Raw genomic sequence first — 15,515 nt, 5'->3', positions numbered from 1 at the left:
AATAGCTTTTTCAGAACAGGTGTTATTCCTCATGGAATGAGGTTTACAGATGTCAGAATAAGCCATCCATTGTTTCAAATATATTTCAAAATAATGCAGTTGCTGTGTAGACACTCGCAAAAGAGATCTTGGAGTCATCGTGGATAGTTCTCTGAAGATGTGCACGCAATGTGCAGCGGCAGTCAAAAAAGCAAACAGGATGTTAGGAATTATTAAAAAAGGGATAGAGAAAAAGATGGAGGATATCTTATTGCCCTTATATAAATCCATGGTACGCCCATATCTTAAATACTGGGTACAGATGTGGTCTCCATCTCACAAAAGATATATTGGCATTAGAAAAGGTTCAGAGAAGGACAACTAAAATGATTAGGGGTTTGGAACGGGTCCCATATGAGGAAAGATTAAAGAGACTGGGATTTTTCAACTTGGAAAATAGGAGACTAGGGCGGATATGATAGAGGTATATAAAATCATGAGTGGTGTGAATAAAGTGAATAAGGAAAAATTATTTACTTGTTCCCATAATGTAAGAACTAGGGGCCACCAAATTAAATTAATGGGCAGCAGGTTTAAAACAAATAAAAGGAAGTTTTTCTTCACACAGCTCATAGTCAATCTGTAGAACTCCTTGCCTGAGGAGGTTGTGAAGGCTAAGACTATAAGGGTATGCCTACACCAGCCACCCTAGTTCGAACTAGGGTGGCTAATTAAGTCATTCAAACTTACAAATGAAGCCCAAGATTTTAATATCCCGGGTTTCATTTGCATGTTCCAGGGCACCATCATTTTTAAATGCCCGGTAGCTCGAACTACCTGCCCACGGCTACACACGGCACGGGCTAGGTAGTTTGAATTAACACTCTTAATTCGAACTACCATTACTGAGGTGTTCGAACTAGGGTGGCTAGTGTAGCCATACCCTAACAGGGTTTAAAAGAGAACTAGATAAATTCATGGAGGTTAAGTCCATAAATGGCTATTAGCCAGTATGGGTAAGGAATGGTGTCCCCAGCCTCTGCTTATCAGAGGGTAGAGATGGATTGCAGGAGAGAGAGCGCTTGATTATTACCTGTTCAATTCAGTCCCTCTGGGACACCTGGCATTGGCCACTGTCAGGAGACAGGGTACTGGGCTGGATGGACCTTTGGTCTGACCCAGTATGGACATTCTTATATTATTTCAAAATAACGTTGCTGTGTAGACACACTCTAAATGTTCTCAATAAGAAAATGATGTTTAGCAGTAGAATGTGTCATTAGAGCTTTAGTTCATTTGTTGCCCAAACTACAAAATTTTGGAATCAGATTTCAAATCTCCCAAAGTTCAGGAGTACTGGGGTGTGAGATGTTTGTTCATTCTCTTGCATAGGGTTGGACATGAAATCCTGGAACTCTATGCTCCCCTCATCTCAAGTGGTCAGCACAGAGACAGCTTCTCCCAGTGAGTTATGTTCCCATCAGGCTGAGATGGGTGAAACAAAGGGAAAAGCCAAGTATTAGAGGGGGTATGGGTCACAGTCAATAATATGCCTACTTTTTGTTGACACAGAAAACTTTACATGACAGAATATAACAGCTCCATACATTCTATTATGGTATTATGTTTACTCTGGAAATTCTTCAGAAATACTTCTTCTCATAGTATTTTGAAGCATTCATTTCTAGTTGGAACCTAGATGTGTATGAAAAACAATGAAAAATGACAAGTGGATTTTTTTTAATCACAAAAAAGTTTGATTCAAGAGTTTATTTTTCCTTCTGAGGACAAGTATTAAATATATATAAACCCAATTCAATGTCCCTAATTATCTGTTCAACAAGTTCCGATTTAAAAGTATGTACATTTCAATATTTTGAGAAATCAACCACAATGGCTTACTGTCTTCATTAAACAAAAAAAGTGACCTGATTTGAGTGAAAGAGGTGCACACTCAATCTTTCCTTTCTGAACATAAACCCAAAATTCAAAGCAAAGTTCCAAGTCTAGATTCTGGAGTTTTGGATAAGCTTCCATTCAGCTGAGCTTTTGGGTGCTTATCCAAAACAATGTTTATTTCACATGATTCATCACTACCGGTCTAGAAAGTCTCAACAGGGTAGCTGTGTTAGTCTATAACTTTAAAAACAATGATTTGTCCTGTGGCACCTTAGAAACTATCTATCTATCTATCTATATAGTATATGAGCTTTTGTGGGCAAAACTCACTGATTTTGCAGGTAAGCTTTTTAGCAGCCCTCAGGACTGCTTATGAGCTTATCATCTTCAACATAAAAATGTACTGCTTATAAAGGCAGATCCTTTGCAGGTAGAAATTGTCACAGCTCAACTGACTTCACTAGCCTTACCTCCCTATGACAATTTACACCACATGAGAATCCATCTAGTATCTCTATTCCTTCTCTTGTTTTAAGTAAAGTCAGACTGCACTTGTCATTTGAAACATCTAATTTTAGCAATTGTTTTTAGTGATTAGAGGTTTCTATAGTCAGTGTATAATTTTCTGCAGTTTTAGAAAACATACAATTTGCCAGGGTCATGGCTCATTATCACTGGATACAAAACAAACAATGTATAATTTTCAGAGGATGAAAACTGACAGGCATTTGTGCCTGGAAGAGCTATTGGAAACAATGAACACCAAAATCATTTGCTTTTGCTCACTAGTTTTAATAGCTCTAGTTTTTACAGATGTTTTACTTTTTGTGGAAAATAAATCTTTGCAGTAGAGAGATTACCAAAAATTGTGTTTCAAAAATGAGTGGGTTTTTTTTTGCATATTAATTACTGAATGAAAGACAGAGTGGACTGGATCACTTAGGAGATATGGAGTCTTCTCTCTCCACCTTGCTAGTTTGAATTTAGCCAAGGCTGATTTGCATTCAAAATCTAGGACCATTTGATGGATATTAAGTGACACATGCAAAGTTAAAATCTTGACTCACTCCATGTTCCAATGAAAACCATTATCAGCAATGGGCCTATTTGTAGACTCACCGGTTGAGAGATGCTGCACCCTTTTGGGTTTGTTCTGAAGCATATTAATGGAGTAGTTGGGGATATTTGAGCAAGCTTGCAAGCCTGTGCTCCATACAAGAGTTCAGCACAATGGCACCTCTGTTTCCCCCAAGTGGTTCAATTGGAGTACCCACTCTCAAGTTTCCAGAAGTGCAGCCATTTTCTTTCCAAACAGAGATCCATATCGCTCTCTCTTCTGACCATGGTATTACCAAGACTACACAGTTCCATGACTTCACAATGTTATTCCTAGCACAGACAGATTGCCCAATAAAACTGCTTGCTTTCTCCTCAGTGAAAGGTATCACATGCCACTTCCTTTGGAAGCCTACATTATTTTCAAATCAAAAAGCATTACAGAGAAAATATATTAAAAATAATAAAAACATTTTTACACACTTCTAATACTTACTCACTTACTAATAAGCTCATTTTATTAGTCCTAACATGGATTACGGATGGAATAGTCCTTCAACCTCCCACCCACTAGGAGTTCTTATAGTTATAGCTTCATTATAGTTTCAGTTCAAAACAAGCCCCCATTCTTATGGGATCTCAGTAGATCCAATCCTTTCAACCCTACCCTAAGGATCAGGGTCCTCTGTGGATCATGGCTGCTGTCTATATGGTGGATCAGGAAGAAGAAATTAAGTTAGTTTAAAACTAGACTTTATCCAAAACCCTTTTTTTTTCTGGTCTCTGGAGAATCAAATTTGAACTAGTATATTGTGCACCTTTCCAAAAATCTCTGGAGATGCTACTACCTTAGTGAATTTACCTTATCACCCCCTGCTGTTCTACTGTTTACCTTTCACATGGAAATATATACAAATCCACAATAACACATACACAACTGAAATTTTAATAATATAAATGTACCTCAAAAGGTATTGATCCTATTTCAATTTTATGATCCTTCTATAAGATTTGTTGCCAGCATTAGGGGATATTGTCACTCTGTCACACCCTACCTATCCGGTGACTAAAGAGAGAGCTCCTGCTCAGAAGGAACACTTTTCATAAGAATTAGCCCTATTCTTCTTCCTTCAAAAATTTCCAAAGATATGCAGATATCCACAGCTGACTTATCACAAAGCCCAGCATCTTGAACATATGTTCTAGCTGTGCTGTTATAACCACAGGTCAGCTAATATAATTCCTTCTCATTAATTCAGATGTGATCTACAATTGCTGACTCGGGCCTTTTCTTTCCTCCGATTGATACATTTAGATAAGTAACTGTCATGAGCACTAACATATGCACAGAAATTCCTCGCCTATTACTGGGAGACTTCTACAATATCTACGTATTAGGTAAGAAATATTCTTCTGTCTTTTGCTGATTCCTCCAAAATCCCTTTCTTTGACATTGAAGTTGTGTTGATTCCTTGTAATAAAATCGTAAAGATATGAAAACTAGATCTAGATGTCCTCCAGTCAATCTCCTTGTGTAGCGTTGTTCTCTACTGCATTCCTCCAGTCTACTTTAAAATAAATCAAGTGTGGTGCTTTCATCACTTATTCTGACTGACTATTTTACCCTTGGAACAGACCTCAGTGCTAGGATGTGTGTGTTGATCTTCAGTCAAATTATTTGCTTTACATACTTTGACCCCGCTTACTTACAGGCACAGTCCTTGGGATCACCCATAAATACATGTCCAATAATTGCTCATGATCATCATCATCCCATTTTCCTGTTAGGAGCTTTTTGGTCAAGTTGAGATATTCATTTATAATAAGGGCCCCCACTTACTTATGAAATTGCAGAAATTGTGGATCGCACAACATTAGGCTTCCTGCACAATGTTTATTTTAATTGACTTACTTTACACACTCCGCAATTTTGCATACTTTTTGAGGTTTGTAACTCACATTTTTCCCCATTAGTACAGTAGAACCTCATTTATCTGAACTGATAGTGGCTGAGGCTCAGGCTGTCAGCCCTAGGGCTACGTCTAGACTACATCCCTCTGTCAGCATAGGGATGTAAATGAAGCACTTCAAAAGTGCAAATGAAGCGGGGATTTAAATATCCCTCGCTTCCTTTGCATAATCACATAATGGCGCTCTTTCGAACAAGAGCCATTTCGAAAGTAAAATCACGGTCTAGATGCGATTCTTTTGAAATCGGGGCACTTTTTTGGAAGATCCTGTGAATCTTGAAAGAGCGCCATTACGTGATTATGCAAATGAAGCATGGGATATTTAAATCCCCGCTTCATTTGTGCTTTCAATGTGTCTAATTTACATCCCTCTGCTAACAGAGGGGTGTAGTTTAGACATTAGGGCTGTGTCTACATTGGCATGATTTTGCGCAAAAGCACACGCTTTTGCACAAAAACTTGCTGCCTGTCTACACTGGCGGCGAGTTCTTGCGCAAGAACACTGACGTTCTAATGTGTGAAATTAGTGCTTCTTGTGCAAGAACTATGATGCTTCCATTCAGGAATAAGCCCTCTTGTGCGGCTGTTCTTGCGCAACAGGCCAGTGTAGACAGGCAACATGAATTTCTTGTTAAAATGGCCATCGGAGCTTTCTTGCGCAAGAGATGCTTGCGCACAGATGCTTTTGTGCAAAGCACAGCTCTTGTGCAAAAGCACATGCCAGTGTAGACACTCTCTTGTGCAAATACTTTAATGCAAAAACTCTTGAGTTAAAAATATTTGCGCAAAATCTTGCCAATGTAGACGTAATCTCGGTGTGTAGTGCTCAGGCAGTCAGCCTGGTCCAAGGTGGGGTTCCCACTGAGCCTTAATGACTATATTATAGTTGCAGCAAAGTATCTGGTTATTTAAAAAAAACAGGTATGACATAATATTTCAGTGTTTACATTGTTCCAGCATTCTTTTTTAAACAAATAGGACTTCTCTGTCTTTTTCCAAATTTCTGCAATTAATAAAGGTCTGTTACTTTTCCTTGGATTTTCCATGTCTTGTTCATAACGTAGTCATAATGATTTTTTGACAATTATCCTGCATTTCAAGAAGGGCCTTAGTTATAAGATTTTCCCATAAATCTCTCTCTAAGGTCATGTTTTGTTTATTTTCTTTAAATTTCTCCCAATTTTTAAATATCTTTCAGGAATTCAGATCCTAGAAGTGAGAGTAGGAATTATCTGTTGTGTTCACTCTAGGGATGTAAGTGACTAGTCAACTATCAGATAAGCATATGCTTATCTGATAGTTGACTAGTGACTCGACTAGTTGCTTTCTCCCCCCCTTGCTGCCTCTATCAGAGAGGCAGCAAGGGGGGGGAGCAGGAGGCGATGTTGGCTTAAATGCCGGTTACCCCCAGCACTGTCTCTGTGGCAGGGGAACAAGGGTGCAACAGGGAACTGGCAGTGCTTCCGCCTTTGAAATGTAGTTTTAGTACTATTAATAATAACTGATAATACTTCGCACTTATGTAACACCTTCCTTCTGATGGTCTCAACGTGTTTTGCAAACATCTATCAATTTATTCCAACAATACTGGATGAGGTGGACATATTTTACATTCCCATTGGTTTTGTCAATATCCTTGGCAATTAAAGTTGGATTTAGGCACCTAAAGAGGAAGTTAGATGCTTTCCTCCCTTTGTGAATATAATCCTAAGTGAATTATTTAGGGTATAGAGATACCCTAAATAACTACTGATCACTTAATATTTGTTCAGGTATTTTATTAAGTTTTTCCAGACTTACTTGATAGTTACCGCAAGTCCTTTGCTAAGTATCTCTGACATGGTAATAGATAAATCCTTTCTCCATGATGATAGCAAAATAAATAAAACTGGTTGTTTGGCTCAGACTCAGACTTTAAGCCTGGAAAGGATTTTCATGATCATTTAGACTTAACTCCTGCATATTGCAGGCCACAAAACCTCACCCATCCACTCCTGTAGTAGGCTCATAATCTCTGACTGAATTGCTGAAGTCCTCAAATCTTGTGCTCCAAGGCACGCAGTTATGTGGCCTCTTTGGACACTGTCAAGATGGTTCAGTTTTAGCTCCTTTTTAGCAGAAATAAAACTGCCTGCTCAATCTCCACTTTCTTCTTATATCTAGTCCTTAGTGACTCCTCTCTTTTTTGTTTTCCTATCGCTTAGTGAGTTATACGGAAACATATTTTCTAGAAGACATCTGAGCCATCCTCTGCTGCAAATCTATGGCCATATATTTCCATGTGTAACCTGGTCTGCATTATATACATCCTGCCATAGCTACCTGTTGTGAAGAAGGGTTGATGTGACTACATCCCTAGCATAAACTGGACTGAGACTTAGACTACTGAACTTCTGTCTTGTAACAATGACCTTTCACCACTACTGCCCAGAATGATTTAAACCCAGCTAGGAAAGGCTCTGAATACTACTACATATCCTTAATGTAACATATTGCCTCGGAAATGTTGTGTTTGAAACAGAGGGAAGAATATTTGTTTTGAGTTTCTAGGATTAGAGCCCAGAGTATTGTGAAGCTAGTTCACCTGGAGGATCATAGGTGGCTCCCCACCACTTTTCTGCCTCCTCAGTCCTGGAGTCTGCAAGGGGTTATCAAAAGTCCCCAGCACAAGTTAAAGAAGTCTCAGGGATGTTCTAACTTATACTATAGGATAACTGTTTCCAAATGGCCACCCTATAGTCTGTTTCATTGGAGCACATGGAGTCCTCCCCATCTTCTCCTCTACCTGAAACACCCTATATGCTAGTTTTTGATGGAAAAGTGTTACTCAGAGGGCTAGCTAAAGGAAATCTTAAGGATCTGCCCTAAATCAGCAGTTCGGAGGGACATCAGTGCAGATGGCAATTAAAAAGGCCCAAGGATCTAGGCCACCATATAGCACTGAGGCCATATTATGTATGTGATGCAAAGTAGGTTGAGTTGGAATGAGTTAATGACAGAAAACCTGATGCTCCTCTCAGACCAATTTTTCATCTATGTAACTCTTCTGATTTCTGATATACATTATAAGAGAAAGTCAGAACCAAGGTTTTATTCTTGCTCAAAATATAATGGTTTTTATCAGACCCTTAATGTTACTTGCATGTTTGTTTTGGGGCATGAATTTAAGGTCATATTATACTTTTTCTGTATAACTTTCCCATGGATTCTTGAATAATTTGTTTTGGGTTGATGATAGTATGCTACAGGTTTAACCATTCTAGTCCGGCACTGTTGGGACCTGATCAGTGACAAACCAGAGGATTTGCTGAACCAAGGAAGGTCAATATTGCCTAGAAGCATTAGCACTACTTCCACTGCTTACTGTGCATTTACAGGACATTTAGGGGTAAATTAGAGCTAAATAACACCACAGAACACTGAAGCTACGTCTAGACTACACGCCTCTTTCGAAAGAGAGCGTCTAGACTACAAGCAGATTTTTTTGAAAAAGCAAGCCACTTTTTCAAAAGAGAGTCTAGATGCTCTCTTTTGAAAAAACACAGTTTGCATTCAATAGCACCTTTTTTCAAGAGTACTTTTGAAAAAAGGCGTTTCTCCTCGTAAAATGAGGTTTACCGCAATCGAAAAAACGGCTGCGTTCTTTCGATTTACTTTCGAAAGAAAGTGACTGCAGTCTAGACGCAGGGAAAGTTTTTTTAAAAAAGGCCACTTTTTCGAAAAAACCCTGTAGTCTAGACACACCCTGAGAGCCAGGGTTGGTGACTGTAAACAAACTTCATGGGACCATGGGAAACTTGGCCACACCCATGATTAGTGGTTGATGCTGGATTAGAGAGGTTCAATCTGTACTGCCTTTTATACGGTCAACAAATTCTGCTGATTATATCCTATCATACATTCTCTGAGATGGGAAAGCTTAGGTGTCCACTGGAACCAATTCTGTCTATTAGTTTTACAAACAATTGTAACACTTATCTGGGCAGTGAGAATGTAAAGCTTCATAGAATACTAAAAATATTATAATACCCAAGTGACTACATCTCACTTGACTATATTAATTATTGCAAACATTACCAAGTAAGCAAAAGATTGACATGATTGTCTGAAGAAGTTTTATGCAAGATGCTAATTTAACTTAGATTTGTCATGTTGTAACTTGTGGTTGAGTATGCTTTGCATAATTGGAGACAAGATATCTAGCAGTTAGAACACAAGAATGGAAGTTAGTTAAAATGCTTTGGTTGAAATGTACTTGAGAACTGCAAATTAATGTGACAAAATAGTCTATTTCAACTAAACAATTCTCAGAACGAATATTTTTATATGAGCAGTCAAATGGCACATATGCTACTTGTTTTCTTTTCTTACTATTATTATTTGTTCAGTTTCTATGTATATATTTATACTGAACTTAAATTGGGTTTCTGTGGGAGTGGGATTCTGCTCAATACATCATGTAGAAGATCTCTTTTGAGATTTCTGATAGAAATATGACAAGTTTCAGGGATGTTCCAGTTAAATTTGACTCTGGAAAAAAACAACAAAAAACAGTGAGTGCAGTGCAGAGTACAGAAGTTCCTTAACAAAGAAAATATCCTTTTCGTCTGGATCATGATCAGTTCCCATTGGGCCATTACATGTACACTACATTTAGACTGGCCCACTACGCTATCAAGAAATTCAAGAATCTTCTACTAAGCCACAGAAAATTCAAACTATGGAACCAGAGCTTGTTTGCGATTTTGTTTAATCAAGACTGTTTATAAAGCTGGTTTCCTATTAAAGATATTTGTTGTTGCAAAAAATGTTTCCTTTCTTTGGAAGAAACAATCTGAGCACTAAAAGATTTTGGTTAAAGGTATAAATGTTTTGATCCATGCCCAAAATATTTAAATTCAGATGTAATACTTTAGTTCCTCATGGGAATTACAGTTCATTTACTGCATGGCTCCATTCTCCTTTAAGGGCTGTTATACATCTGTACTTAATCTCCCATAATGCACTACCTCCCCTCACTCAGAGGACATACCACAGTGTATATGGAAGTTGAAGTCTGACCAGCGAGTCCAGCCTACACTAATAATAATACTTAGATCTTATCTGGCACTTTCTTATTGACAGTCTTCACACATGAGACAGTAGTATCTTGATTTTGTAGAGAGGAGAAGGGGAGCATGAGGCACTCAAACTACCTCTCATAGGCACTGTCATGGCATTTCAGAATAAAAATATTTCAGTTCTCAAGTTTTTTTGCCAAAAGTCACAACTTTCTGAAGAAATTTTTTTAATAGCTTGTATGGACGAAGAGGTCTCAAACCCATTCCAGGAGGGCTTATTAAGCTTGTGCTCCACTATCCATGACCAACTGTGGACAGAGACTATGGGAAGCCCTGCCTCAGAGGTCTAATATGCAGTAAGCTCATGGTTCCTGATTGGCTCCCCATCCTATAACAACTCAAAGGATGTTCCCAGAAGTGGTTAGGCAACAGGAACTATAGGAGATCTGAACCTTGTCCATTTACTTTCTCCTCTTGAACTCCTGCCTTGATTTGGACCACATCTCCTGATCTAGTCCTGAAACTTGACTCAGATTCTCATAATTGGTATTGACCCTGGCCTGGAACTCGACTACGAACTGTTCTGCTACTCTCAGCCTTATATTTGAGCCTGCTCTGACTCTTGGCTTCAAATCCCTTGTCAGGATCCTGACACAGATCCAATTAGAACCTAACTAACTATGCAGAATAAGAACTATGTACTCATACTTCCATGTGAATTCCTTTAGTTTTAAGCTTGCTAGAACAATTTTAGGGATCTCTCCAGGGCAGGTATAACTAAGGTGTAGACAGAAAGTTATTTGAGCAAAGACTCTCTTCTTTGTTGCTTTTGCATAGAAGAGCCCAATACAATGGGATCTTGACCCATGATGAAACAAGCCAAACACTGGTAAACTATAACTCCAAAGTCATAAATAGCTGTTTCAGATAGGTACATATATTTTAACACATTCCTGAATGAAACAACAAGATTCTAGCTATTACTCGTATCACCTATGTTGTTTCCTATGCCTTAGGCTAGCTCATCCAATGTAGTCCTAAATTAAGTTCTAAACAAATGTCCTTAAGTGCACTATCCATGCTAGTGATCATATTGCTTGAGCAAAAGCACATGTAATTGTGTATTAGTAATATTATTATTTTGTGGATCAGAACAAAACAGCAGCCAATTTATATGTTCCAGTTTCAGATTGCTGATTGCCTTGACCTGCCTATTTGGCATTCATAAATAACCTAAAAGAGCAAAAAGAAGAAAAAATGAGGTGGCAGCTACATATGTTGGGGTAAAATAGAGCAAGTATGACCCAGAAAGAGTGAGAATAAATGCCATTTTTTTAATGCCTGGAACATTTTTAGATATTCAGAACTACTAAATTATAGAGAAACCCATTTTCTAAAAACCCCATAATAGGGATTCCCTTAGACAAGTTAAGTCTGAAATTCTAAATTTATTTCTCACTTTAGGCAAGTTCCAAAAAGGAAAAGGAAAAGGAAGGTTTCTAGATTTCCCCTCATTTCTAAGCCTATTCCTGAACATAAACCCATCCTCCCTGACTCCTGCTGTCAAACTTGACTCCTGGCTCCCTACAGCACTTCACTCTGATGGGGTATGTCTACACTGCACACTTATTTTGGAATAAGATACCCTGGACGAAATACTCCAGAATTGATTATTTCAGAATAGAGCATCTACACTACAGGGAAGCCTTACAATTAGTCCGAGACAGGCTCCTCTTTTGTGGATGCACTACCTCAATTTAGAGTCCCAATAAGCACTAGGAAGTAATTACTTTGACTGGCCCTGGGGAGGAGCTATTTCAAAATAGCAGCAGTGGAGTGTCTACACTATAGCTATTTCAAAATAGCAGTTTTGGAAGAGGCATTATTCCTCATAGAATGAGGTTTACAGAAGTCAGAATCAGAAATCCATTATTTCAAATTTATTTCAAAATAACGGAATTGCTGTGTAGAAGCTTGCATTGTTATTTTGGAATAACGGCCCTTGTTCCAAAATAACGCTGCTGTGGAGATGCCTCCATAATGTTCTGGGTGAATTAATTCTTTCACCTCAGCCAGCCCTGAGAATCCCTGACCTTGAGAAAAGCACCTGTGGTCTTCCAGATTTAACCCATTCCTTCTCACTAGCCAAACAAACCACCCCATCACAATACTTTACTTTTGGTCCCAGCATGCTTGTTTGTTTGGTCAAATAGTAACATGTATTCTACAGTACTGCACTCTGAGGATGTAATTTTGGTAGCACAAGTATTAAAACACACTCTTAGTAGTCATTTCCTTTAGCAATTGTTAATTTGAGAGGAACTATCTACCATCTACTATGTATTTGAGAGAGTTTGTCTGTGTCCATTCAAGAACTCTTCCTAAACTGTAAGAACTGTGTAGCTGCGCGGCAGTGAGTTCAGGCTACTGAAATTTCAAAATGGCAACCGGACGGGACCATGCAAATAAAGCCCGGGATATTTAAATCCCGGGCTTCATTTGCAACTCCGGTCATCTCATTTGCCTACCTAGCTCGAATTAATGAGCTAGTGTAGACATACCCATGGAGAGGCACTTCTCACCTGGCCCCAAGCTGCTGCAGTGGGACAGGGCTGGAATAGTCCTTTCCCCCCCAGAGCAGCCTGTATACTGAACCCCTCATCTCCAGTTCAACCCCAGAGCACTGATTTAAATCAAGTGTGTACTTTTTCATTTTATTTTCCAAAAAACAAGAATTAAGTGAGTTAAGTACCCAAGCAATGTCAGGTAAATCTTCTAGTTTATTATAATTGTTATTATCTATTGTAGTGGTAGAAAATGGTTTTGTTTGATGTATATGATTTTCAGTTTCTTCTACCAGCCTATTTTTATAGGCCAACTATGACTCTAACTTAAATGCTGATATTAAAAAAAATAAAACTTTTACTCTTCCTTTTTATGAGTAGCATTTTTCTGTCTGACTTTCCCTGTATAAAATGAGACACTTTTATGAAAGACTATTAAAGTAGTATTAAAACTTTAACACCCGATTAGTAGAAAACAAGGTTTGCACTATGACATAAGAATTCTTCAGATATTATCAGATAGGCTAGGAATCTTTTACTTAATATTCTAAATTAATCCCAGCACACACAAAAATCATTGTTTTCTGTAGCACAGACTTAGTTCTGGCTCCTATCCAAACACTAATATGCTGGCTTTATTGTCTGAGGTTCTGCAACTTCTTCCCAGATTTGGGAGTTAAATTAGACACCTGTAACTTCTCTTAAATAATTACAGAGTGAGTTAAAAAGAAAGTAGCTGATCTTATAGGGTGGTGAACACCCTCAACTCTCATTTAGTTCAATGTCCTGTCCTTTATATGGGCCCAGGGACTACAAAAAGTTATCTTTTCAGGTTTGAGCAGAATTCTGAATTACCTCTTTCTTTAACCCATCCACAATGAGGCTTGAAATCTTTTGCAGATTTTGCTGTTCAAAAGATTAATTTTACATGTTCAGAAAACATAGAACAGGTCAAAGAAACTGAACTCTCTTTCCAAAGGTAAGTGAGAAGAAGGAAGAATGCAGCACATGAACTGCAAGGGGGACACCTTATAGTCACATATATAAAGAAGTAGATGCATTGAAAATCATTCTTGTGTCAAACTGAAGATATTCTTGGTTGTCTTTTCTCTCATATTCATGGCCAAGAAATTTCTTCTACACTTAATTTTTGCAGAGATGCAAAATCAAAGAAAATAAAATAAACAAGAAATCATTGTTGGTTTACAGTCTTCAAATCAGAGGTTTTGCTTTTATATAACTTAAATGGATGGACAGTGTTTACTAGTACCTTTCATCAGTCCTTTCTTGGAAATTTATTATTATGGGTTTGCTATTGTGAGCATGTTTTCTTTATAATGGATCATTGAGATGATGATTCTTATAATACACATTTGCAATAAATGGTCTTCAGTATTAGCATATTTTGTCTTTTACTCATTCAGAATGATAGCTGAACTCTAGCACAGCCCAATACAGTATTACATGATTCCCGAAATACCACCAATCTCGCAAGGTATGTTCTGTGCTGTTACACAGAACAATATAGCAGGTATCACAATCTCTAGAGATCCATTAAGTCTTAAGGGGAGTTGGCAGTTTGTAGCATGTGCTAATGTTTAATTTGGATACAAATTGAAGTTAATTATATGCAAGTGGTTTGTGACTCAACCATTCCTATCTATATTTAAATCTACTTATCTGGCTTTGTTTTATTCCAGTCACATAAGCCATATAAAGAAAAGCTAGTCTATAGCCTTGCAGAATATGACCAGGTAATTCTAATTTGGCATTGAGATGTGACTGATTTGCTTTCTGAAGTGCAGAACACATTAGGAATTGGTTGCCAAATTAAGAAAAATGTCTTAAATGTGGCACAGAATATCAATACACAATCTTCAAAGCTTTTACATAGACTATAGAGCAAATCAAATCAAGAAAATTAGACTGGTTCACTGGTAAGGTTCAGAAGCCATTTGTAAGCCAAAAACCTTCATGGAATTAAGTGAAAGTTGGCTAGGTCTTGTTTTCTCTTCTCTAGAATCAGCTTTTGTTTAGAGCAAGATTTGAGGAAGCAAGTTAGAAAGTGCAGATGTGCAAGGGCAAGATAAGAGAAGCACATGGAAACATTACTAACCATTTAAACTTTGCAAAGGGACTGATTCTGATATCCTTCCTTACACTGAGCTACATCTTACACCATAAATAGTTTCATTGCAAAAAAAGGATTTTAAAATCTGACCTGAAATTAATCACTGCTGGTTTTTTTTAATAAAGGAAAAATAGTCTATTGTTCATTAAAGGGCATATTCTTCCATGCTTATTCACGAATAATAATTTACTCTGCAAATAGATTTTGATTAGAAACTCACTTTGTGAGTTGTCCCATTAATGTGATTAAGTGTTGCAAAATTGGACCCTAAATTTGTAATCTAGTAAATTTAATAAATAAGGACAAATACATATTACAATGATTGCAACTCTTATTTGGTTACATTGACTCACAGTGGGAAAGAAGAGACTTGTTCACTTTTGTGAACAATTCTCCTTTGAGTGCTTATTCGCAGCAGCAATGACTTGGAGCCATTGTGTTGATTGAAAGATAAAGATGCTGTACTGTCCTCTATATGGTTTAACACTGTAGCACTAGGCATTTATTCCTGAAATATTTTTGGTGGTTTCTCTTGCCTGTTATAACTTGCAAACAATGAATGACCATGCTGTTTTAAATATAGTAGACAGATATTATTTCAATACCTGACTACTGGAATAGAACAGATCTGCAGATCTTTTTTTTTTAAATTGTATTACTTACTCTAATAAATACTTTAAACACTACACTTTGGGTGTATTGACCTGGGGAAGTGTCATATTGCCATTTTTGTTAATTTTGCTGAACTTTGCATATTGTGTACTACCAGATGCAAGCAAAGAATGCAGATCAACTTCAAGAAGACTGTCTTTGTTTCATCCTAACATCCCGATAACTAATCTAGCATTCCAAGTTC

General features: G+C 37.7%; 1 protein-coding gene across 3 annotated transcripts in view; it reads right to left on the bottom strand.

Annotated features, from left to right (window-relative positions):
* The window catches only part of LOC102456831 (N-heparan sulfate sulfotransferase 4), a 259,856-nt gene that overhangs the window by 170,564 nt on the left and 73,777 nt on the right, over positions 1–15,515 (bottom strand). The window lies entirely within an intron of this gene.

This window comes from Pelodiscus sinensis, chromosome 4 (assembly GCF_052426305.1).
Source record: "Pelodiscus sinensis isolate ZL-2025 chromosome 4, ASM5242630v1, whole genome shotgun sequence".
NCBI lineage: Eukaryota > Metazoa > Chordata > Testudines > Trionychidae > Pelodiscus > Pelodiscus sinensis.
The sequence above is the reverse complement of the archived record's forward strand: the minus strand, read 5'-3'. Positions and strand labels throughout refer to the sequence as shown.